The following is a 25784-nucleotide window of genomic DNA, read 5'->3' on the forward strand; positions in this document are numbered from 1 at the left end:
TCACCATCGAAGAGTCTTGCGGATAATGTAGCAAGTCCATAACCACCACTTGTGCACTCACAAAGTTTTTGGAATTGTCCTCAGAACCAGCAATGCTGTTATCCAGTCCCTTGCCGAATTATTAACACACGTGCAAACACTAACAGTCCCTACTTCTCACATATTGTCCATATACTATGACCAATAGAAACGTGTGCAGTGAAATGTAACTTACAAGTTACTTAATTTGATGACCTGGTGTCAATTACAATTTTATAACATAAGAACACAATAACAAAGGTACAAAACACATCATTCAAGAACATAACAATACAAATAACAGTTGCGGTAATAGGTGCTTTACAAAAGAATAGAAATAAACATATACATCAGTGTTACAGGAATTATGACATAATTTCATACATAAAAGATCAGAATAACTTTTGAAACATCAACTTCCACATGAGCATTAAAACAAAACAGAACAAATACTGTTTAAACATGTTTACAAAGTAAATAACATATTATCAATGCAAATTATATTTGAGGATAACAGTATTCCTCATCATAGTTCATGTAGCTTAGTATTAGAAGAAGAAAAATTCTATGAAACTACACAGAGACAGGAAGAAAAGAAATACACAAGGGTACACAAACACATAGTGGCATAACACAAAAGGAAAGGACAGGGTTTGTTTTCAGTGTAACATTTGGTACTGCAGTCCAACCCAAAACTTCATTCCATAGATCTTTCGTCTTATTTCAACCTTTGCTTCTACCAAAAAAATCCTATCCAAGCATGCTTTCTGTATTTATTTCACATATTTCTTACCTCATTATTTATTCCCAAGAAAATCCTACCTATACCTGCTTTCTGTACTTTACTCGTATAGCTTCTCAATGCATTTTTTTTTTAATTAATCGCTACTCATTATCTTATAGGCTACCCCCTCTTAAGCTAACTTATATCTACTGAGCTCAGATGCTAAACTAAGGGACGAGGCAATGCAGCATCACATAAAACAATTAATATAAACAGCAATAAAAAAAAACGCAGATTTGCGAAGCAAGCAGTATTAAGAAATTAGCAAAGCAATTGTAATATTACAACTAATCTAAGGCAATGTGCAGCAAACAATAAAAATATAAAAATAAATCATTAGTAAAACTGGCTTAACAGAATAATACAAAATCAAATTCAATAACACTATGCCTGGCAAACAGCAGCAACTTATACCTAAATATGACATAGCTCAAGCAGAAAAAATAGTACACTAAAGATAACAATGCAGATAAGGGAAATGTATAATCACATCTTAATGTCTAAGTAATTAAAGTGGTGCACCACAAAAACTAATTCTACAAAAAAATTACTAAGTACTAGAAAAGAAAATTATGTATGCAGTTCCTGTGAAGGTAAATGTTTTTTTTTTTTTTTTGCTCCATCATTGTTTTTTAAATTATTATTTACTCGATCTGTAGACAGAAAATATTTATATTAGTACATCTACAAAATTTTATTTGAACCAATGCTGCAGTGCAGCTAGAAACTAGATATCAAATGAAATAAGCAACTATGTACAAAGCAAAGCATAAAAATATCATTCAGTAGTCATGAGGTATTTCATAAGTTAGTAGAAAAATCTCTCAACTAGAGAGACAGTAGTCATAATCAGGTGTATAGACATAAAAATATTTCTCGTCATTTCATTAGGCATCCAGTGTAATCATATGTTTTCAAGTTCGACCGTGTCGTTTTTGCGATGCTTTCTACAAAAGAATGTCAATAGCGATTATAATGGCCTCCCCCTTTCTTTTTTTTCTTCTACCTGTGCCGCTGGAAGGCTAATGGCTTTTTTTTTTTTGTTCGGGCGGCTGTCGCCCAGGTGGGTGCCGCGACGCATTACGTGCAGGTGGTCTCTTAACTTTCGTACGGAAATATTTACGACAGCAGTTTCCACTACAATGGCAGTCTTATATAAAAATGTTTCACAGGTCAAGAATTAGCGTTGCAAATCTGTAAAAACAAAATCCTATGAATATAACAGTGTCCAAAAAATTTTCGTCGGCATTGTGATACATTCACGCATTTACACACATTTCATAATTCTAAAATACGATTCTTAGTTTCCAACATCCTTTTCCACAAAGCAGAGTTCCTATCCACTATTCATTACTCCTTACCTTATTATACATATACATATTCGTCGACACTTCAATATTTCATCGTAACATACGTATCATAATCAGATTCCTCATATAGCATCATCTCATTGATAATAAACATACCTCAACAACATAATACACATCGTCGCCGTAAAAATAACATCATAACACCTCAGTCAACTCTCAAAATCGTCGTAGCTTTCTAATTTCAAAACCTAAAAAAAATTCTCTGCTCATGTCAAAAGTGTCATCTGCCTCAAACGTACTTTAAAAATCATAATCCCATACCAAACACATCATTCAAAGCTCTCATAGTATCACAATGGTTCCGAAAAAATATGAACAGTTCACAAAGTACAGACAAAATACAATTTCATAAGTGTGAAGGTATCCAACTGTGAAATTACGTAAACGTCTGTCACTAATGTAGTAAAAAAAAATGTTTATCTCTCAGTTACATGATCAGATAGCTGTGTAATTTGTGTGTTAGAGAAATATGGTACCGATGTGTAAAGTTGTATAAGTAAATACCATATTAGCTAGGGTTCCTTGTGGTTGCCACACACATGGTACACAAAGTAAGCGTGTACCCCCCTGAGGATTAATGTAATTATACCCTCAGGTGTTACAAATTACAGCAATGGAATGAAATGTATCTCGGAAAACTTTCTTTGTAATTCAAAAATCTTTAAAAATAAATGTTTTAAGTACAAAATTAATCACTGAAATACGTGTCCTGTAGCGCTAAACTGTGCGTCATGTTGTAAGATAATCTCTGTGGAAGTCTTGTAGTTATCGTCCTCCGAAAGCTAAGTTCTGCAGAAGTCAATGTACTTACCTGATGATACACAAAAGTGAAATGCTTTGCGTATAGATATCTTAGTTATTACGCTTATTGTTGTGATGAAGAAAGTACTGTGCTGTAACGTATTGTTGTGCTACGGAAAAGGCTGCCTCATTGTTGCTATACCACAAAAGTTACTACTAAAACATGTTTTAATTTCTTGAATAATGCCGAAAAACTGTGCAGATATAAAACAGATACACCGCAAAAGCAACATTGTAAATTGTCACTCATTAGTAACGTCGTGATAAAATCCTGTAGCTGTCACATAAAATAACCACTGTGTCATCTAGTATCTCTCAGAAAGCACTTTAAATCCAGAATGTATTTTCAAATAAACCAAAATGTTGCATTAAAATCTCAAGTTAAAAAAGCACATTATCTCTCAATAAACTGTGTTACATGTGAAATGTGGTGTAAACCTTTGCTCTTCCTAGTACGCAGAGTTTCAACTTTAACGCAATTATCAAGTGGTATACGTCGGTAAAGAATACTGGAATTTTTCTCAAGGTTAGCGTCTGTGTTATTTTTCTCGGAGCCAGCGGGCGCACGCGGCTGCCTGCTGTGCGAGTCATTGTCTGTTTCTTTGCTGGCGCGCGTCGTTATTCGGATTAGGAGACCGAACTTCTACAAATTCGCCTTGCCGAGAGGGCCCAGCTCTGTTTAAATCCCGCCAGTTCTGATGCAATTCAGGTCTGTCGTTATGTCGGTAGTTTACATAGTTTCTTGTTTGTCGGTCATGTGGTGGAGAATTTCTCCCTGAATCGTAACTGCGCGCTGAACCGTTGCGTCTAAAGCTATTCTGTCTCCCGTAATAATAATTATTTTGGTTCCCATATTGTCTGTTTCTCTGATTGTCTCTGTGATAGTCATTACCGCGGAGAGGTGATCTTTCCCTGTAATTATTACTACTCTGCCAACGGTTGTTATACGGGTGGTGTCTGTTTCGGTCACGATTTGTGTTGTGAGAATACCCTTGTCGCGTCCAGTTATTATTTCTTTCATCGCGGAATTGCGACGGATGTGATCTGTAATTGTTGTGCTCCTGCGTTCCGCGATTGTCAGTGTCAATTTCCAGTTCTTGTAACAGTCCCTGAAATGCTTCAATGTCGTCTTTGCAACGTCCTGCTAAAATAATGTGTCGCAAATGTTCAGGCAGTTTGATTAAGCAAATGCGGATGAGTTCTGAGGGGCTGTATGGGTTTGACAGGTACTGATTCTTGTGCAACATGTCTTCAAAATATTTCACAAGACTGGAGAATTCTGATTGTTCGAAATGTTTCATCATTATGATGCCATGTTTTACTCGGTCTTGTGTGGCTTGAGACCAATATGCTGAGAGGAAGGCATGGTAAAATTCTCCTTCACTATGACAATCGTGAATGACCGATCGCATTCTCACAGCTGGTTCATTCTCTAAGTAGCCACACATAAATTCTAATCTGTGTTCTAACGACCAGTTGGGAGGAAAACAATGAGAGAATTGATGGAGCCATGCTTGTGGATGAATGTCGTTGGCAGAATTTTTAAACGTTTTGAATTTACGTGTAGTAATGAACAGCTTATAGTCAAAGTCATCATGTCGGCGAGTCGCATATCGGTCATTGTTAGATCGTGTCGGCCGTTCCATCTCAAAATTCCGTGCACATTGCCAGTTTCTTTCATAACTTCCGAAGTGTCCTGTGTTATTATCTTGTGGGTGTTCCGTATTTCTAAGTCCCTGTTCCCGTGTTGGGGCGCGAGTATCCTCTGAAATACGTAATTCTTGTATAACCTGCGTCAACTGATCTTGTACTTCCCGGATTTCTCTTTTGTACTGTGTATTGATTTGATTTTGATTTTGTTTGAATTTTCTAATTTGTTCATACTCTTCTGTGTCAGTGAAGGCTACAGGTGTAGTGTCATTCAGATCATCATCTACCTTCGTAGATAAGTTAGTGAACTGATCTGAAAGTTCGGCTACTTTATCCGATAGTGTACTTATTTCCTCAGTGTGTTTTTCTGAACCAAGTTTCAGAGTATCTACTGTGTCCTTTAAGTTTTCCTGAGATTTTGCAAGTTGCGTAACCGAATCGGTAGATGCAACTGAGCCAATTTTAGCTTGCAAAGTCTCATGATTTTCATGAACAATAATTTGCAGTTCTTTTATGGCTGCTTCGTGATTCTGTAATGCATTTTCATGCCGCGAAAAAATAGGTTGAAAATGCTCACAAATTTGTGTTTTTACGTCATTACAGACTTTTTGACATTTCGATTCGATGTTATGTAACTCAGTAGTTAAATCCTCACGTGTTTGTTCAAGCTTATTTTCCACTGAGTCTAACTTTTGAAGCTGTTGTTCCATTGCGTCTAACTTTTGAAGATTTTGTTCCATTTGTTTCTGATTTTGCTCCATTGTGTCTAATTTTTCAAGCTTTTGTCCCATTTGTCTCTGATTTTGTTCCATTTGTTGCATTAATTGCAATAATAATGTATTAGTGTCTGGAATCTGTTTCTCTATGTTTTTTGGCAGTGCATTTTCACCGGCAACATTCACATTTTGACAAGCAGAAAATGTGTCTTGACTCATTTGAGAAAACGGTGATGACCCAGAACCTGAATCTACAGTATTTGCGAAATTGTGTCCTGTCATTTCGGATTCCTGAGGCGAGCTGTTGCCGACCGACCGATCGATAATGCTTCCCTGTTCTCTAATTGTTTCGCTATCTACACCATTGTTTGCCGCCCGCTCCATTTCCCTATGCACAATTACCAAATTATTACTTTGAACATCAGTTAATTCATTACTCGGTGGCACTAACATACTGCTTTCGTCTTCGCTGTCATTTCTCAATTTACTTTGGAGCCTAGTGTTACGTTTTTCACACGCCATTATTGTCACAGTATTTCACACGACAACACAGAAAAACACAATTTGAAGAGCAAAAATAAGAGAACACATTAACATAACACTGAAAATAATATCTAGTTAATTGCAGCTGCGAAATACTTGGTGCAAATCTACAACAAATCTACAACAATGAAAGACTGCAACTACAAAGGAGATTTTCTCTACAATTACGCGCTAGCAATAAACAAAATCTACACTAATTACACAAACTACAAGAAAAAAAAATCAGAAGATTCCAGTGAGGTATCCTAGGCTAAGGGTCGACATATGAAACGTCCCCTTTTATCAATATTACTCGACTTCCCCTTTGAACAATTATACAAGACTGTGCTTCAACCTGACGCACAATATTTTTTTAGCGCAACGCAATCTGACTTTCAACACACAATATTTTGTTAGCGCAACGCAATCTGACTTTCAATAATCTCTAGAAGAGAATGGCCCTGACTAACATTAAACTATCTCTTTCACAAATCACTTACCTCACAAAAATCTTCGCTGCTCAAGCTACTGCAATACAGCGAGCGCCACTACTGCCAGCTAAATAAAAGATTCAAACTATGGAAGGCACTAACTACTGATAGGGATAGTTAGCAAATGAAAGATATTAATAGAGAACAAACAATGTATTTACCTTGATATCACGACAAATTACAAAACTCCGCCATCTCTCTCCCCACATCCACCACTGCTGGCGGCTCACCTCCAACTGCCCAGCGCTACGCGCTGTTCACAGCCAGCTGCCTAACACTACAATGGTTGAGTATTACAACAATGCAAAGCAGCCACAGACTGCACACGGCACAGCCGGTGATTTTCATACAGAGGTGGCGTTACTAATAAAAAAACCTAAACAGCCTACTTACAAGCTGAACAGTTTAGTCACAACACAGTATTGAAAACACTGTTAACTACATAACACATCAAATTGTAAACTCTGTTATTTCACTAAGAAGAATCTTTAAACTGAACGCTTTAAATCCTCTGCCAGTAACTGATCTTTGATGAAAGTTTCAACTATCCTTATACGAAAAATACGTGGAATACTTCAGATTTTTTTTCTCACTGAACAATTATGAAATTTACTACTCCACAAAGTTTGTTAACTGTAGTGAAAGTTTACTGCACTGACTTTGCAGTTCAGTAAAATAGGATACTCGGAAATATCGTAGCACTTCGGATGGGATCCCGTCTAGGTAAACGACTAAGCATAAAATACCTGTGCTCAACATGAAGTTTACAGAACACAGACTTATTACTGAAAACGAATTCCCATAACTGATCCTTGCAATTATACAGTAATCAAGAGGTAATTTGAGGTGAAGGCGGTGGCGATGTCGGTCCCCTTTGCTATTCAAAAATGCGGCAGAAGTATCCATGGCTCTTGCCGTGCTCCTAGCTATGAAAATTCTCTTCTTAGCGCCGGATTTTTGTAGTACAGAGCCAGCGAAAGTATGTCATGGATACCTAATTCAGTCCACATCCGGGGGTATAAAGGAAAATCTTGCAGTTCTTCCCACCTAGTCCAGTACACAAAATGGGCACAGTGTCCTGAAAGCCACTGACTGGCTCATAAGACACAGGAGACTTTCAGTTCGACCGCCAGGTCCACCTCTTCTGTTTCGGTCAAGCCAGTTTCGTTGTAGTGGAGCAACCCTCCAGGTTTTACACAACTCGCCATGAAAATTGCTACACCACGAAGATGACGTGCTACAGACGCGAAATTTAGCCGACAGGAAGAAGATGCTGTGATATGCAAATGAGTACCTTTTCAGAACATTCACACAAGGTTGGCGCTGGTGGCGACACCTACAATGTGCTGACATGAGGAAAGAGTCCACCCGATTTCTCATACACAAACAGCAGTTGACCAGCGTTGCCTGGTGAAACGTTGTTGCGATGCCTCGTGTAAGGAGGAGCAATGCGTAACATCACGTTTCCGACTTTGGTAAAGGTCGGATTGTAGCCAACTGAGATTGCAGTTCATCCTATCGCGACACTGCTGCTCGCGTTGGTCGAGATACAATGACTCTTAGCAGAATATGGAATCGGTGGGTTCAGGAGGGTAATACGGAACGTCGTGCTGGATCCCAACGGCCTCGTATCACTAGCAGTCGACATGACAGGCATCTTATCCGCATGGCTATAACGGATCGTGCAGCCACGTCTCGATCCCTGAGTCAACAGATGGGGACGTTTACAAGACAACAACCATCTGCACGAACACTTCAACGATGTTTGCAGCAGCATGGACTACCAGCTCGGAGACCATGATTGCGGTTACCCTTGACGCTGTATCAGAGGCTGGAGCTCAACGACGAACCTGGGTGCACGAATTGCAAAACGTCATTTTCTCGGATGACACCAGGTTCTGTTTACAGCATCATGATGGTCGCATCCGTGTTTGGCGACATCGCGGTGAACGCACATTGGAAGCGTGTATTCGTCATCGCCATACTGGCGTGTCACCCAGCGTGGTGGTATGGGTGCCAATGGTTACACTTCTCGGTAACCTCTTGTTTGCATTGGCGGAACGTTGGACGTTACATTTCAGATGTGTTACGACCCGTGGCTCTACCCTTCATTCGATCCCTGCGATTCCATACATTTCAGCAGGATAATGCACGACCGCATGTTGCAGGTCCTGTACGGGCCTTTCTGGATACAGAAAATGTTCGACTGCTGCCCTGGCCAGCACATTCTCGAGATCTCTCGCCAATTGAAAACGTCTGGTCAATCTATGCAGCCAAATTGCGTGACAATGTAATCACATGTCAGTTCTAGTATAATATATTTGTCCAATGAATACCCGTTTATCATCTTGATTTCTTCTTGGTGTAGCAATTTTAATGGCCAGTAGTGGACATCATGGCAGACGGTGCAGAGGGTGAAAGTCTGCAGACTCTCGTAACTTCTCTGTTCCAAGAACACGTTTCTCCAGCGTTGTACGAGCGTTATATATGTAATGAAACCTTCTATTCTTTTCATTTTTTTACTAAGAAAAGCAGGTTGCTTTTTTTCAGGATTCCAGTACACGATATTATACCGAGTCTGTTCGCTACAAGACGTAATGTCTCAACATAATCTCCGTTCAATGCGACGGCCTTACGCCACCTTTCTGGAAGGGCTTGTATGCCCACATGGCAACACCCTACTGGTGGTGGACGTCGGAGCGAACGTCTCGCTGCATCAATAGTATCCCCATTATCCACGTATTGCTTCTCACGGAGTGTATCGTTCATTGGGCCAAACTCATTGCTGTTTATGGTCTTCTGCTAGCCAGTGTGGAACCCAGCGGGCGCAAAACTTTGAGTACTCCAGCTTCTGGACGAGTGTGTCAGCACTACCAACAAAGAGCCCCAGTTGCGCAGCGAGGCCTTTGATTGTGATTCGTGGATCACCTGGAATGAGAGTGACCACACTGCCCAGCACTGCAACTGTGTGCGTCCGGGAGGCACGCGTGAGACCTCACAGGTCTACGTGACTTCGTTGCGATGATGACAGACCTTTCGCCCAACGACTCACCGTGCTTTTGTTCGCTACCAGGTCTCCGTAGACATTCTGCAAGAGCCTACGAATTCCTGTGCTGCTCTCGTTTTCTAACAAAAGAAATTCAATGACAACTCTTTGCTTAGAACGCACCACCACTACAGAGAACCTTTTGAAGTTTACGTATGGTGACGCCACTTAATGGAACTTCATGAAATTACAGGGCTGAAGCCGGAATATTACAACTTGTTTCACAATTCTAAATTTTTTTGACCGAAATTTGCGAAAAACGTGTTGCATTCCTTACTGAACGTCCCTCGCATTATATTGATCACAGTGTTACAGATACTGTAATTATTAAATTCTCGACTAGTTTAGTCCAGCTTCTGCTAGATGGCACGTACCGCCATTCCAGGCTCACGCAAAGATTTTGCCTCTCTCCACTGCGGGAATAGCTACTTTTTCAAGTGACTTCTAAAACCAAGAAAATTTTTAGCCGCTAAAGATCACATGTATTAAAACGCTACTGATGTCACTTGATAGCAGTAGACAGCCAAACGCCAGTGTGGAAGAACACGCTATTTTGAAAAACTGATCTGGCAGCTTTTGCGAAAATTAAACTCTTGAATGAAGTATCTGACGTGTTTACGACTTTGCGTAAGCTGACAACTGAAGGTGAACTGCCGGCCGTTGTGGCCAAGCGGTTCTAGGCGCTTCAGTCCGGAACCGCGCGACTGCTACGGTCGCAGGTTCGAATCCTGCCTCGGGCATGGATGTGTGTGATGTCCTTAGGTTAGTTAGGTTTAAGTAGTTCTAAGTTCTAGGGGACTAATGACCTCAGACGTTAAGTCCCATAGTGCTCCGAGCCATTTGAACCATTTGAAGGTGAACTGTACAGGTAAGTAGTTTTCAATCCTTAGTACTCTGTCGAGGTGTATCTCAGTGGGTCATGTGTTCAGTGTGAACATGGAAGTCCTTATATCTAAGGTCTGATCCCAGATTACTGCTTGGATTTTTATCTGTAACTTACAACTCTTTTCTGATCTAGCAGTATTCATTAATGAGAGAAATGTCGAGTTCTCAGACAACGTTGAACCGTAGACCTGCCTATAGCTTGCTGGATAAGTCAATTCTAACAGTCGGATAGAGACAAAGTCATAGCAGCTCCAATAGTACTATTCCCAGCACAACATGCTCAAGGGATGTGCGCGATCTTGAAAGATGACACCCATACGAAAATCTGCTTTGAATATGAGCCGTTCGTCCCAAAAACAGTCACATGACCGTTTCAAATGCAAAATTGCGCGTCTTACGGCGAAAGACATTTGAATGCCCGTCTATTGAAGGTCTAAGAGAGGAATTTTGCTAACGCAAAGAAACAAAATACCGATATAACAGGACAAAAACACTGCCGGAGACTACAAAATATGAACAGCCTCTTGATGTGTACTTCTTCAGGCAATATAAGTTCTATATGAGAAGAAGGACCGCTCATTTTGTAAGACAACAATGTGAAAAACAGCAGGTGAATTTATACGATAGTGATTTCATAATCAGACTTCATTCATCTACATCACCATACATATCTCGCAAGCCACGGTATGGTGCGTGGCAGAGACTACCTTGTACCACTACTAGACGTTACCTTTGTTGTTTCATTCGCAAATAGAGCGAGGGAAAACGACTGTTCTACAAGCTTCAGCCGGAGTGCTGTTTTCTCGTATCTCATCTTCGTGGTGTTTACGCGTAATGTACGCCAGTAGCAGTAGAACAGTTCAGCAGTCTACGCCAAATGCTGGTCCCGTAATCTTCCTCAGGGGCAAAGAACGTCACCTTTCTTCCACGTTTTCCCGTTTGAGTACACGAAACATCTCCGTAATATCGCATCTAACACATCCAGCAGCTCTCCTCTCTGTTGTTTCTGTGTCTTCCTTTCTGGTCATTCCTGGTGGGGATACCAAACACTCGAGTTGTACTCAAGAATAGGTCTCACCAGTGTTCTATAAGCGATACCCTTTGTAGATGTGCTACATTTCTCTCATATTCTCCCAAAAAACCGAAGCCGACCATTCGCTTTCCCTACCGCCATCCTTAAATGGTCATTCCATTTTATATCGCTTTGCAATAGTACTCCTAGATACTCAATCGACGTAACTGCATCACGAAGCTCACTAACAATATAGTATTCGAACGACACAGCATTCTTTTTCCTACTCATCCGCATTATCTTACATTTCTTTGTATTTACGGCAAGCTGTCTTTCATCATACCAACTTGAAATTATGTGTAAGTCATCTTTTAGTCTCGTGGAGTCATTCAACGGCGACATCTTCCCATACATCACAGATTGCTGCTCACACTTTCTGTACATAGAAAATAAAAATACGATCAAGTTTCTCCGCCGAAGCACATGCGTCCGTTGCAGTATGCTTGGTAAGTGGCAGGTCTCAACTCAGACACATCAATACCATCGCTTCATAATGTAATTAGTGTGGAATTTGTATTGAACTGCTTAAATGCAGAAGCGTTGTTGAATGTGAAAAAGTGGCTTTGGTTAGATGTGCATATTGTTCGGTTCTATTTTGTTTTGACCAATTCACTGAAATGTCTCGCCTGTACGTTGAAGACCGAATGTCTGTGCAACTCACTAAGGTCAGCAAAAAAGTTTTTTATTCAGCATAATTATCTTAAGAAGAGAGAGTATGTGTATTTTTGTCCTATTATATAGCTATCCCGTTTTATCGCGATACCACAGTTCCTCTAATACAACCTGAGTCTGCGTTCATTCGAATGTCCCTAAAAGTGAGTGGCATGGATGAGCGATTTATTTATAAATTTACTTATATATATTTCTAGACTGGTTTGATGCAGCTCTCCATGCGACTCTATCTTGTGCAAGCTTCTTCATCTCCCAGTTCCTACTGCAACCTACATCCTTCTGAATCTGTTTAGTGTATTCATCTTTTGGTCTCCCTCTACGACTGTTACCCTTCACGCTGCCCTCCAGTATTAAAATAGGTATCCCTTGATGCCTCAGAATATGCCCTACCAACTTATCCCTTCTTCTAGTCAAGTTCTGCCACAAATTTCTCTTCTCTCCAATTCTATTCAGTACCTCCTCGTTAGTTATGGGATCTACCCACTAATCTTCAGCAATCGTCTGTAGCACCACATTTCGATAGCTTCTATTCTCTTCTTGTCTAAACTATTTATCGTCCACGTTTCACTTCCATACAAATACTTTCAGAAACGACTCCCTGGCACTTAAATCTATACTCGATGTTAACACATTTCACTTGTTCAGAAACGCTTTCGTTGCCATTGCCAGTCTACATTTTATATCCTCTCTACTTCGACCATCATCAGTTATTTTGCTCCAGAAATAGCAAAACTCATTTACTACTTTAAGCGTCTCATTTCCTAATCTAATTCCCGCAGCATCAGCCGATTTAATTCGACTACATTCCATTATCCTCTTTTTGCTTTTGTTGATGTTCATCCTATATCCTCCTTTCAAGACACTATCCATTCTGTTCAGCTGTTCTTCCAGGTCCTTTGCTGTCTCTGACAGAATTACAATGTCATCGGCGCACCGCAAAGTTTTTATTTCTTCTCCATGGATTTTAATACCTACTCCGAATTTTTCTTTTATTTCCTTCACTGCTTGCTCAATATACAGATTGAATAACATCGGGGAGAGGCTACAACCCTGTCTCACTCCCTTCCCAACCACTACTTCTCTTTCATGTCCCTCGACTCTTATAACTGCCATCTGGATTCTGTACAAATTGTAAATAGCCTTTCGCTCCCTGTATTTTACCCCTGCCACTTTCAAAATTTGAAAGAGAGGTCACACATTTCCCTTGTGAGATGTTCCACCCAGTCTTCTCGTTGATAACATGTTCACCTTTTACAGCTATGAACTTAAGAGAATTAAAAATCCTAGAAGGTATTCTCAGAAGCACGTTCGATACCTCCCATACTTCTCTAATTTCAGCAAATTTCCTGCCACAAAACGGCCATTTCGTAACGCCAATCCAGGTGCAATGAAATAGGTCACTGAAACATTTGCTGTGTTTAAAAGGTGTTACTTGACAAGCACTTCCATTTCTAGTTTACCAGAGAGCTAGAACGAACTTCTGGACGGCAGCCATTGAACGTCTTATACAGGGTGTTACAAAAAGGTACGGCCAAACTTTCAGGAAACATTCCTCACACACAAAGAAAGAAAATATGTTATGTGGACATGTGTCCGGAAACGCTTACTTTCCATGTTAGAGCTCATTTTATTACTTCTCTTCAAATCACATTAATCATGGAATGGAACACACAGCAACAGAACTTACCAGCGTGACTACAAACACTTTGTCACAAAAAATGTTCAAAATGTCCTCCGTTAGCGAGGATACATGCATCCACCCACCGTCGCAAGGAATCCCTGATGCGCTGATGCAGCCCTGGAGAATGGCGTATTGTATCACAGCCGTCCACAACACAAGCACGAAGATCTCTACATTTGGTACCGGGGTTGCGTAGACAAGAGCTTTCAAATACCCACATAAATGAAAGTCAAGAGGGTTGAGGTCAGGAGAGCGTGGAGGCCATGGAATTGGTCCGCCTCTACCAATCCATCGGTCACCGAATCTTTGTTGACAAGCGTACGAACACTTCGACTGAAATGTGCAGGAGCTCCATCGTGCATGAACCACATGTTGTGTCGTAAAGGCACGTGTTCTAGCAGCACAGGTAGAGTATCCCGTATGAAATCATGATAACGTGCTCCATTGAGCGTAGGTGGAAGAACATGGGGCCCAATCAAGACATCACCAACAATGCCTGCCCAATGAGTCGCATGTCAACACAAGCACCGAAGTCAACATTACCTTCCTTCAATTGGAGCAACTGGCAGTGAATCGAGGAAGTACAGTACATACTGACGAAACTAAAATGAGCTCTAACATGGAAAGTAAGCTTTTCCGGACACATGTCCACATCTTTTCTTTATTTGTGTGTGAGGAATGTTTCCTGAAAGTTTGGCCGTACCTTTTTATAACACCCTGTATAAATTGAAGGTGGAAGGGGACAAAGGAAGTAAATTGTAGGAAGTAATGGTATCAACTGCAACGGGACCTTAGGCAGGATCAGCGGCGACGAGTGAAAATGTGTGCCAGACCGGGATTCAAACATAGGACCTCCTGCTTACGAGGCAAATGCGTTAATCAGTGCGCCACCCGGGCACAGTGCTCAGCGCGCATACGTGGACTATCTCACCATGCTGCCCGGTCGACTCACATTTCCACCGGGCGCCACCTGCGCACAGTCTCAGTCCATGTCTCCTATGCGTGGTAATTTCTGATTCCCGCTGGATGTCGAACGTAAATGCGTGGATTCACTGCCCATCGAGGCAAATCGATTAGATGAATGTGTGGTGTATGTTCTCTCCGTCATGTCAGAAAGAACAGACACCAAGTGAAATCCACATATGTGGTACATAATATGTAAATTGAAGATAGAGGGGGATGGAGAAAGGAAAGGAACGGGAAGGAGCCAAAGATATCAGCTGCACGAGGACTTTATGCGGAATCAGCGGTTAGGAATTGACATGTGAGCCTGACAAGGACTCGAACCTGGGATCTCCGGCTTACTAAGCAGCTGCGTTAACCAGTGCGCCACCTGGACGCACTGTTTACCGCAAATGTGCAGAATATATCGTCACATTTTCTTACTGACTCTCAATCCCATCTAGTGCTACCTACCTGCAGTCTCTGTGCATGTCCTCTATGCTCGCTAATTTTAGATCCCCACTGGAGGTCGGACGTGTATGTGCATCTTCGCTAAAGGTTGTGGATTCATTGCCGATTGAGGTGATTCGATTATATGAATGCATGGTGTCTGTCCTTTCCGATGTACCCTAAGGAACAGACACCGCACATTCGTATAAGGAATAGAACAATTACTATGTGCTCTCTTGGAACATATTTTTGATATTGAATAGAATGAAATGTCTCGTTCACAGCGCTTCGGTCAGAGGCACTAAATATTTAACGTAGAGAAAGATCGAAAATCATCTACACTTTGAAACTTCCTGGTAGATTAAAACTGTGTGCTGGACCGAGACTCGAACTCGGGACCTTTGCCTTTTGCGGGCAAGTGCTCTACCATCTGACCTAACCAAGCTCGACTCACGTCCCGTGCTCACAGCTTCACTTCTGCCAGTACCTGAGTAGTGCTTGGGTAGCTCAGATGGCAGAGCACTTGCCCGCGAAAGACGAAGGTCCCCAGTTAGAGTCTCGGTCCAGCACACAGTTTTAATCTACGAGGAAGTTTCATATAAGCGCACACTCCGCTGCAAAGTGAAAATCTGATTCTGGAAACATCCCCCAGCTGTGGCTAAGCCATGTCTCCGCAATATCCTTTCTTTCAGGAGTGCTAGTTCTGCAAGGTTCGAAGGAGAGTTTCTGTAAAGTTTCTAAGGTAGGAGACGAGGTACTGGCAGAAGTGAAGCTGTGAGGACGGGGCGTGAGTCGTGCTTGGCTATCTCAGATGGTAGACCACTTGCCCACTAAAGGCAAAGGTCCCGAGTTCGAGTCACGGTCCGGCACACAGTTTTAATCTGCCAGGAAGTTTTAGATCAGCGCACACTCCGCTGCAGAGTGAAAATCTCATTTGGCAATCATCTACACTTTCTTTCTAATGAACAAAGGAAATATCTGTTGTTCAACCAGTCTTAATATGACTCTGGCGATTTACATACTCGCTACAGGTATCTTTCCCTCGCTATTGCGTTTTATGAGCGCTGGTTGACCTCGGAGCAGATGATGCTTCCGTTGGTAGAAACACAGCGCAGCAGAATGTTCCTGGATTACCGCTGTCGTCACGAGGGAATCCCTCCTGTAGGTGTCACCTCATGCACTTGCTCTGGCCTTGGCCACTAGCGGCTGGGCATTCCCCACTGGGCGGTAGCGTAATAACGTACAAATACTGGCGTTTTATTGTCATCCTTATACTCGTCATGCAGCCACTGCCTCCAGGGACAAAGGTTTCCGTAAACTAATACAATCCCGCAAAAAAATGACAAGACTTACTGTGGTTTTCGTGATTCCAAACATCGCGAAAGCATTTCAGTTTATGCTACCTCCGTGTTTCGTGACTCAACATCGCTGTTTATTAAATCAAACAGCTAAATCTGATTAGCTGTACTGGAACCGAGAATTCTACATCCCCAGTCGCTAGACCTCAAAACCACTCCGTGGGGAATCCTCTGGAACTTCAAGAAATTTATTCGTACTTGCGAATATGGATAACCATCAGCTGGATAATGGACTGACAACAATGAAAATTACTACGGCACTGGGACTCGAACCAGGATTTTCTGTTATTCGGCTATCCGAGCACAACTCATGGTCACACCCAAGCTTCCATATCTCGTCAACCACGTGTCTACAAAGTGTACTTGTAGATCCATTATATATATTCCCCATTCGACTCGAAAGTGGCTTGCCCCGTGACGGCGGATAAATACGATATTGCAGTCCCTGAGTTATTCCGGCTGTTCATATTCGTGGAACTCTTTCAACACACAATACCGCTGACAACACATACAGCAAGAACTGCAGCGAAATTACAACCAAGAGATGTTACCCTGAACACGTGGAAATATAAATAACTGTGCAGTGTGGTGAGTGTAAAGTTAAATGAAGAGTCACTTCTGGGGCTATGGAGTAGCAACAATAAGTCATACGAGGTGTGACAATAAAGTAATGAGACTGACTTTCTTCGCAAAATGTGGCAACCTTGTAGGCTTGCGTAGGCACAATATCTTTTACCTTGGTCTATAAGCTGCTTCTAGTCCAAGCAGCACATCCATGCAACTTCTCAGTCGTGAGTTGTGCTGTAATAAGTTAACACGTGTTTGTGTCTCTCGTCACAGAAATGGAAACACACAATATTGCGCCATAGTATGCCATATCTTTTTGCGTTAAATTGGGCGAAAACGCGACGACAATTTACAGTAAGCTTCAGAAGGCCTTTGGAGAGGAGGTTATGTCAAGAGCTCAAGGTTTTCGTTGGCTTACAATGTTTAATGAAGGCAGAACGAATGTTGAAGATGAAGAGCGCAGTGGACCACCATCAACCTCACTGGAAGATGTCAACTTGGCCAGGCTGCGTGAAATCGTACAATCTGATCGAAGATTATCCCTGATGTGTCGGCAGCTGGGCCAACACCTTGTAGATCGAAGTGGCTGAAAGTGCACGCTAAACTAACGCAGACGGGCTTGAAGTACTGGAACAGGAGACTTATTAATGAATAAGAAGAAAAGTACGTGGGTGCTTGTTACTTAACTTTAATGAATCCTTGGAATACATCTCTCTTGAATATTCGTTAGCTATAAGCACTGATACAAATGGCGCCTTGCTAGGTAGTAGCTATGGACTAAGCTGAAGGCTATTCAATCTGTCTCTCGGCAAATGAGAGGAAAGCTTCGTACGTCTGGTCGCAAGCTATGTCGTCCGTACAACTGGGGCGAGGTCTAGCCCGTGTCTTGTGACCTGCCATGTGGTGGCGCTAGGTTTGCGATTACACAGTGGCGACACGCGGGTCCGACATGTACTACAGGACCGCGGCCGATTTAAGTTACCACCTAGCAAGTGTGGTGTCTGGCGGTGACACCACAATCCCTGAAAATGATTTCAGAAGAACTGAACATCAATCGAGCATCAACAGCGAGAAACACGGAAAAACGTGGCAGCCGATCTGTTAGAGTAGACGGAAATCAATCCAGAATGGTTGAGCCGTGTTATCACTGTTGATGAAAATTGGTTTTTTCATTACCATCCAGAGACAAAACGCCAAAGTTCGCTATGGTGCTCAAAGGGATCACCCAGACCAAAAAAAGCTCGAATGTCAAAGTCAAATGTGAAATGCATGCTTGTGTGCTTCTTTGAGTCCAAGGGAATTGTTCATAAAGAGTGGGTGCCTCCTGGACAAACAGTTAGCCAATATTGGTTCAAATGGCTCTGAGCACTATGCGACGTATCTACTGAAGTCATCAGTCCCCTAGAACTTAGAACTAATTAAACCTAACTAACCTAAGGACATCACACACATCCATGGCCGAGGCAGGATTCGAACCTGCGACCGTAGCGGTCGGTCGGCTCCAGACTGTAGCGCCCAGAACCGCACGGCCACTCCAGCCGGCTTAACCAGTATTACTACAAAGAAATTTTAGAAAGACTTGATAAAAGAGTTCTTGGCGTCCGTGCCAACATTGCTAATAGTTGGATTCTACATCACGGTAATGCGCCATCCCATATTGCTCTGTCAGTACAGAAATTTTTAACCTCAAAACAAATTTCAGTACTACCACAGCCACCTTATTAACCACCTAACGCTCCGTGTGTCTTTTTTCTATTTCCAAAAGTCAAAACGGCGGTCAAGGGACACCATTTTCAAACAACACGAGATGTCCAAAAAGCTGTGACGATGGTCTTGGAGGATATTACAGAAGATGAGTTCCAAAAATGTTACCATCAATGGCAGAAGCGCTATGAAAAGTATGTGCAATCAGAAGGGAACTACTTTGAAGGAGACAACACTAAACTTGACTAAAACGGTAAGCAACATTTTTTTCACATCAGTCTCATTACTTTATTGTCGCACCTCGTATGTGAGAAGTCGATGATCCATCGGGTAGGGATTCCAAGGCAAAAATGCTTAACTTTGATATGGAAAAAACCGTCATTGAAGACTAAAAATGATTGGCTGTATACTTACTGAGATGCATCATCAATAAGGACGAAAATTTTTCAGATGGCTCTGAGCACTATGGGACTTAACTTCTGAGGTCATCAGTCCCCTAGAACTTAGAACTACTTAAGCCTAACTAACGTAAGGACATCACACACATATCATGCCCGAGGCAGGATTCGAACCTGCGACCGCAGCGATCGCGCAGCTCCAGACTGTAGCTCCTAGAACCGCTCGGCCACATCGGCCGGTTTAATAGGGACGCTCCAATGTTACTGATACGTTTGGTTAGGTACCTACGACATACGTATTGACAACAGGCATTTAATAATTTTGTAGTATCGATAATTTTCTAGATAACAGGGACCTATGTCGAAAGTATTGATTAGTGTGTAATAAACAAATAATTACTTGTTTCAGACGTATTAATTATCTATGCAGTGTACAGGAAAAATCAATGTAGTAGTGAAAACTACATACCATGTGCGGTCTATAATAAACAGGTTACATTTCAGCAAGATATACCGGGAATATCAGGGATGTATCCACTATTGAGGATCATACAAGTAGGAGAGATTCCATTTACTCAACGTCGGAACTTATGTGCCTTGTGAAGGTATCTTCTCGAAATTTCAGGCCCCAGTCATACAACAGTGAAATAAGCTTTCAGAAAAACGACAAAAAAATTTTGCATTTTTACACAGCGTGTCAGAAAAAGAATGGTTCAAGTAGACACGCCGTTTCACTATGGAAATAATTTTGCTTGTAGTGAGGGTACGCTTGTGAGTGTTGTGCATAGGTCTGTTCACATCTGGAATAATTAGTAGTTAGTTCATGAAAGTAAACTATATTTTTCCTAATCTTAACAAATCAACTCAAATTTGAATTGTCTTTATAGCCGTTTTTTCTGGCAAGCCGAGGTACAGAAGCAGTGGACTATTATTTGTGGTTCTACAACAGTTAACTCTCGTAAGCGCAACGGAAAATTGACTCTTGATTAATGGAAAGAAATAACTGTTTACGATCATTGTTCTTGGTTCAAAAATGGTTCAAATGGCTCTGAGCACTATGGGACTTAACTTCTGACGTCATCAGTCCCCTAGAACGTAGAACTACTTAAACCAAACCAACCTAAGGACATCACACACATCCATGCCCGAGGCAGGATTCGAACCTGCGACCGTAGCAGTCGCGCGGTTCCAGACTGTAGCGCCTAGAACCGCTCGGCGACTCCGGCCGGCGTTCTTGGTTCTCTAAAAAATAATCTGTAAGATGACGAAATCCTACTGTGCTAGAGATTTCCTTATAGTCAACTAGCAGAGGAACCCGGTGTATTTATTTATAGATGTAAGGCATCTGAACTTTAAGTCAGACAATGATATAATTTACTAGGTACATTCAGCGGCATAAGTGAAAACTGTCTGCACAGTGTGTTGCGAATGGATTTAGTAACAACGAAGTACTAAATTTAAAACTCATGCAAGACGTGGCAGGTTTTCCCGCATCTCATTGGTTGTGACGTCAAATGTCCTGAACTATGTGTAGTACAATGTTATATATTACAGGTACATTTAGAGTCATATGTGGATTCTGTATGCAAAATTTATTGCGAACAGAGTTAGTAGTGAAGAAGTAATAAATTTAAACGTCATCCACGATGCGGTAGTTTTTCTCGCATCTCATTGTTTATGCTGTCGTGTAGCCTAAACTGTCTCTTACAATGATACAATGTTGTAGTTGCATTCAGTGATATATGTGCATTCTGTATAAAATGTGTCACGAATACAATGAGAAGTAATGAAGTGATAAACTATGATGTCATGCTTCATGCGATACTTTTACTGGTTTACACAATTTTCGCACTTTATTTCCGATCTGTATTCAGCCACTGTGTCTGTCTGACTACTCACGCTTCACTGTTTGTTTTTATTCACTTACTGCACTATTTTTACAGTTCCTCCCTACGCCACTGACAAGCAATTGACGTTCGAACCCACGACGGGTATTTCTTTATACACCCCCTACGAATGGGTATGCCCGGCAGAGGTGAATTCCAGAACATACCGAAAACGCTTCGAATGATCCATCATGTTCCAGAACATTCCACGACATTCGAGAGTTCCACAACGATCTGGGATGTTCCAGGACTTTCCCGAACATTCTGTAATCTTCCCGAATGTTCCAGACTATACCTGAATATTCCAGAACATCCCCGATCATTGTGGAACATTGCAGAACATTCTGTAAAGTTGTAGAATGCTCTCGAATACTCTCGAATGTTGTGGAATGGTCTCGAATACTCTTGAATGTTCAAGAAGTTTCTAGAGGGTGAAACTTCCAAGCCCTTATTTCTTCAAAAGCACGCCCTTCGGGTAAAAACGGGAACCTTCTTCATGGATGGGGGATAGAGAGCTATCACACCATATAGCTCCCTTGATCGTACCGGGACTCGTTTCTGAGTTTTAGCGGCACGCACATTGTACACTTACTTTTTGAATATTGATTACCCGTCCCATGCATACTAACGTAACTATTCGGAACATTACTTAGGTACAACCACTACTTAGGTACAACCACTAATCCAAATAAAAAATAGTTAGCTAGTCAGATGGTATGTTTGATAGTTAAAAGTTGTGTGGCCTCATGACCACAAAACAAACAAAACTCATCCGAATCTGCGGAAAAAATTAATACAGTTGTAAGTAGGCTGTTTAGGTTTTTTTATTGGTAACGCCACCTCTGTATGAAAATCACTGGCTGTACTGTGTGCAGTCTGTGGCTGCTTTGCATTGTTGTAATACTCGCCATTGTAGTGTTAGGCAGCTGGCTGTGAACAGTGCGTAGCGTTGCGCAGTTGGAGGTGAGCCGCCAGCAGTGGTGGATGTGGGGAGAGAGATGGCGGAGTTTTGAAATTTGCCATGAACTGCTATATTTATATATGATGATATCAAGTTTGAATCTTTTATTTAGCTGGCAGTAGTGGCGCTTGCTGTATTGCAGTAGTGGGAGAAACGAAGATTATTGTGAGGTAAGTGATTTAGTGATTTGTGAAAGGTATAGTTTAATGTTAGTCAGGGCCATTCTTTTGTAGGGATTTTGTGAAAGTCAGATTGCGTTGCGCTAAAAAATATTGTGTGTCAGGTTAAGCACAGTTATGTATAATTGTTCAAAGGGGACGTTTCATACGTCGACCCTTAGCCGAGGATACCTCACTGGAATCTTCTGATTTTTTTCTTGTAGTTTGTGTAATTAGTGTAGCTTTTGTTTATTGCTAGCGCGTAATTGTAGGGAAAATCTCCTTTGTAGTTGCAGTCTTTCATTGTTGTACAGTAAAACAGTTATGGCATGCATGTAGATTTGCACCAAGTATTTCGCAGCTGCAATTAACTAGATATTATTTTCAGTGTTATGTTAATGTGTTCTCTTATTTTTGGTCTTCAAATTGTGTTTTTCTGTGTTGTCGTGTGAAATACTGTGACAATAATGGCGTGTGAAAAACGTAACACTAGGCTCCAAAGTAAACTGAGAAATAATAGTGACGACGAGCGTAGCTTGCCAGCACCACTGTGTAATGAATTAACAGACATTCAAAGTAGTAATTTGGTAACTGTGCATAGGGAAATGGAACGGGCGTCAAACAATGGCGTGGACAGTGAAACAATTAGTGCAGAGGGAAGCATTATCGATCGATCAGTCGGCAACAGCTCGCCTCAGGAATCGGGAATGACAGGACACAATTTTGCAAATATTGTAGATTCAGGTTTTGGATCCTCACCGTTTTCTCAAATAAGTCAAGACACATTTTCTGCTTGTCAAAATGTGAACGTTTCCGGTGCAAATTCACTGCCGAAAAGCACTGAGGAACATGTTCCAGACACCAGTGCATTGTTATTACAATTAATACAACAAATGGGACAAACACAACAAAAGCTTCAAAAGTTAGACACAATGGAACAAAATTTTCGAAAGCTAGACACAGTGGAACAAAATCTTAAAAAGTTAGACACAATGGAACAACACCAGAGACAAACACAGCAACAGTTAGACGCAATGGGACAAAATCTTCAAAAGTTAGACTCACTGGAGCAAACTCTTGAGCAAACACGTGAGGATTTAACTACTGAGTTACATCACATTGAATCGAAATGTCAAAAAGTCTGTAATGACGTAAAAACACAAATTTGTGAGCATTTCGCGTCATGAAAATGCACTACAGAATCACGAAGCAGCCATAAAAGAACTGCAAACTATTGTTCATGAAAATCATGAGATCTTGCAAGCTAAATTCGACTCAGTTGCATCTACCGATTCGGTTACGCAACTTGCAAAAACTCAGAAAAACTTAAAGGACACAGTAGATACTCTGAAACTTGGTTCAGAAAAACACATTGAGGAAATAAGTACACTATCGGATAAAGTAGCCGAACTATCAGATCAGTTCACTAACTTATCTACAAAGGTAGATGATGATCTGAATGACACAACACCTGTAGCCTTCACTGACACTGAAGAGTATGAAGAAATTAGAAAATTCAAACAAAATCAAAATCAAATCAATACACAGTACAAAAGAGAAATCCGGGAAGTGCAAGATCAGTTGGCACAAGTAGTACAAGAATTACGTATTTCAGAGGACACTCGCGCCCCAATACGGGAAGAGGGACATAGAAATACGGAACAGCCACAAAATAATAACACAGCGCATTTCGGAAATTATGAAAGAAATTGGTAATGTACACCGAATTTTGAGATTGAACCGCCGACACGACGTAACAATGACCGACATGCGACTCGCCGACACGATGATTTTGACTATAAGCTGTTCATTACTACACGTAAATTCAAAACGTTTAAGAATTCTGGCAACGACATTCATCCACAAGCGTGGCTCCATCAATTCTCTCATTGTTTTCCTCCCAACTGGTCATTGCAGCATAGATTAGAATTTATGTGTGGCTACTTGGAGAATGAACCAGCTGTAAGAATGCGATCAGTCATTCACGATTGTCACAGTGAAGGAGAATTTTATCATGCCTTCCTCTCAGCATATTGGTCTCAAGCCACACAAGACCGAGTAAAACATAGCATCATAATGATGAAACGTTTTGAACAATCTGAATTTTCCAGTCTTATGAAATATTTTGAAGACATGTTGCATAAGAATCAGTATCTTTCAAACCCATACAGCCCCTCAGAACTCATCCGCATTTGCTTAATCAAACTGCCTCAACATTTACGACATCTTATTTTAGCAGGACGTTTCAAAGACGACATTGAAGCATTTTAGGGACTCTTACAAGATCTGGAAATTGACACTGACAATCGCGGAACGCGAAACCAGGAACACAACGATTACAGGTCACATCCGTCGCAATTCCGCGATGAAAGAAGTAATAACTGGACACGACAAGGCTATTCTCACAACACAAATCGTGACCAAAACAGACACCACCCGTATGACAACCGTTGGCAGAGTAGTAATAACTACAGGGAAAGATCACCTCTCCGTGGCAATGACTATCACAGAGACAATCAGAGAAACAGACAATATGGGAACCAAAATAATTATTATCAAGGGAGACAGAATAACTTTAGACGCAACGGACCTGCGCGCAGTTACGATTCAGGGAGAAGTTCTCCACCACGTGACCGACAAGAAAGAAACTATGGAATCTACCGACATGACGACAGGCGATATGATCGTAACGACAGACCTGAATTGCATCAAAACTGGCGGGATTTAAACAGGACAGGGCCCTCTCGTCAGAGTGAATTTGTAGAAGTTAGGTCTCCTAATCCCAATAACGGCGCGCGCCAACAAAGAGACAGACAGTGACTCGCACAAGCAGGCAGCCGCGTGCGCCGGCTGGCTCCGAGAAAAATAACATAGACGCTAACCTTGAGAAAAATTCCAGTAGTCTTTACCGACGTATACCGCATGATAATCGATTTCAAGTTGAAACTCTGCGTACTAGGAAGAGTAAAGGTTTACACCACATTTCACATGTAAAACCGTTTATTGAAAGATAATCTGCTTTTTAACTTTGTCTTTGCCATAAAACTTTTCACTTCACATTTCTAGTATGCTTTGTCAGACTTAAGAAACTGTTAACATGCAACAATGTTTGAAGTTAAATATCCAGCCTAGAACCTAGGGAACATTTTTAAACAGAAATTACGAATGCATTGTTACAGTGAACAGACTACACAGTGTTGTATTTGTACATTCTTGCTTGTTAGTTGCACTATTACATAACGACTATCAGACTTACATACTTAGGACACATACTGGTACTGCTAATGAGATTTTAATGCAACATTTTGGTTTACTTGAAATTTGGTGTATCATGAGGTAAGTACATTGACTTCTGCAGAATTTCGCTTTCGGAGGACGATAACTACGACACTTCCACAGAGATTATGTTGCGACAAGACGCACAGTTTAGCGCTACACTACACGCATTTGAGTGATTAATCTTATACTTAAAACACTTATTTTTAAAGATTTTTGAATTACAAAGAAAGTTTTCCGTGATACATTTAATTCCATTGCTGTAATTTGTAACACCTGAGGGTATAATTACATTAATCCTCAGGGGGGTACACGCCTACTTTGTGTACCATGTGTTTGGCACGCACAAGGAGCCCTAGCTAATATGGTATTTGCT

This window comes from Schistocerca nitens, chromosome 4 (genome assembly GCF_023898315.1).
Source record: "Schistocerca nitens isolate TAMUIC-IGC-003100 chromosome 4, iqSchNite1.1, whole genome shotgun sequence".
Taxonomy (NCBI): Eukaryota; Metazoa; Arthropoda; class Insecta; order Orthoptera; family Acrididae; genus Schistocerca; species Schistocerca nitens.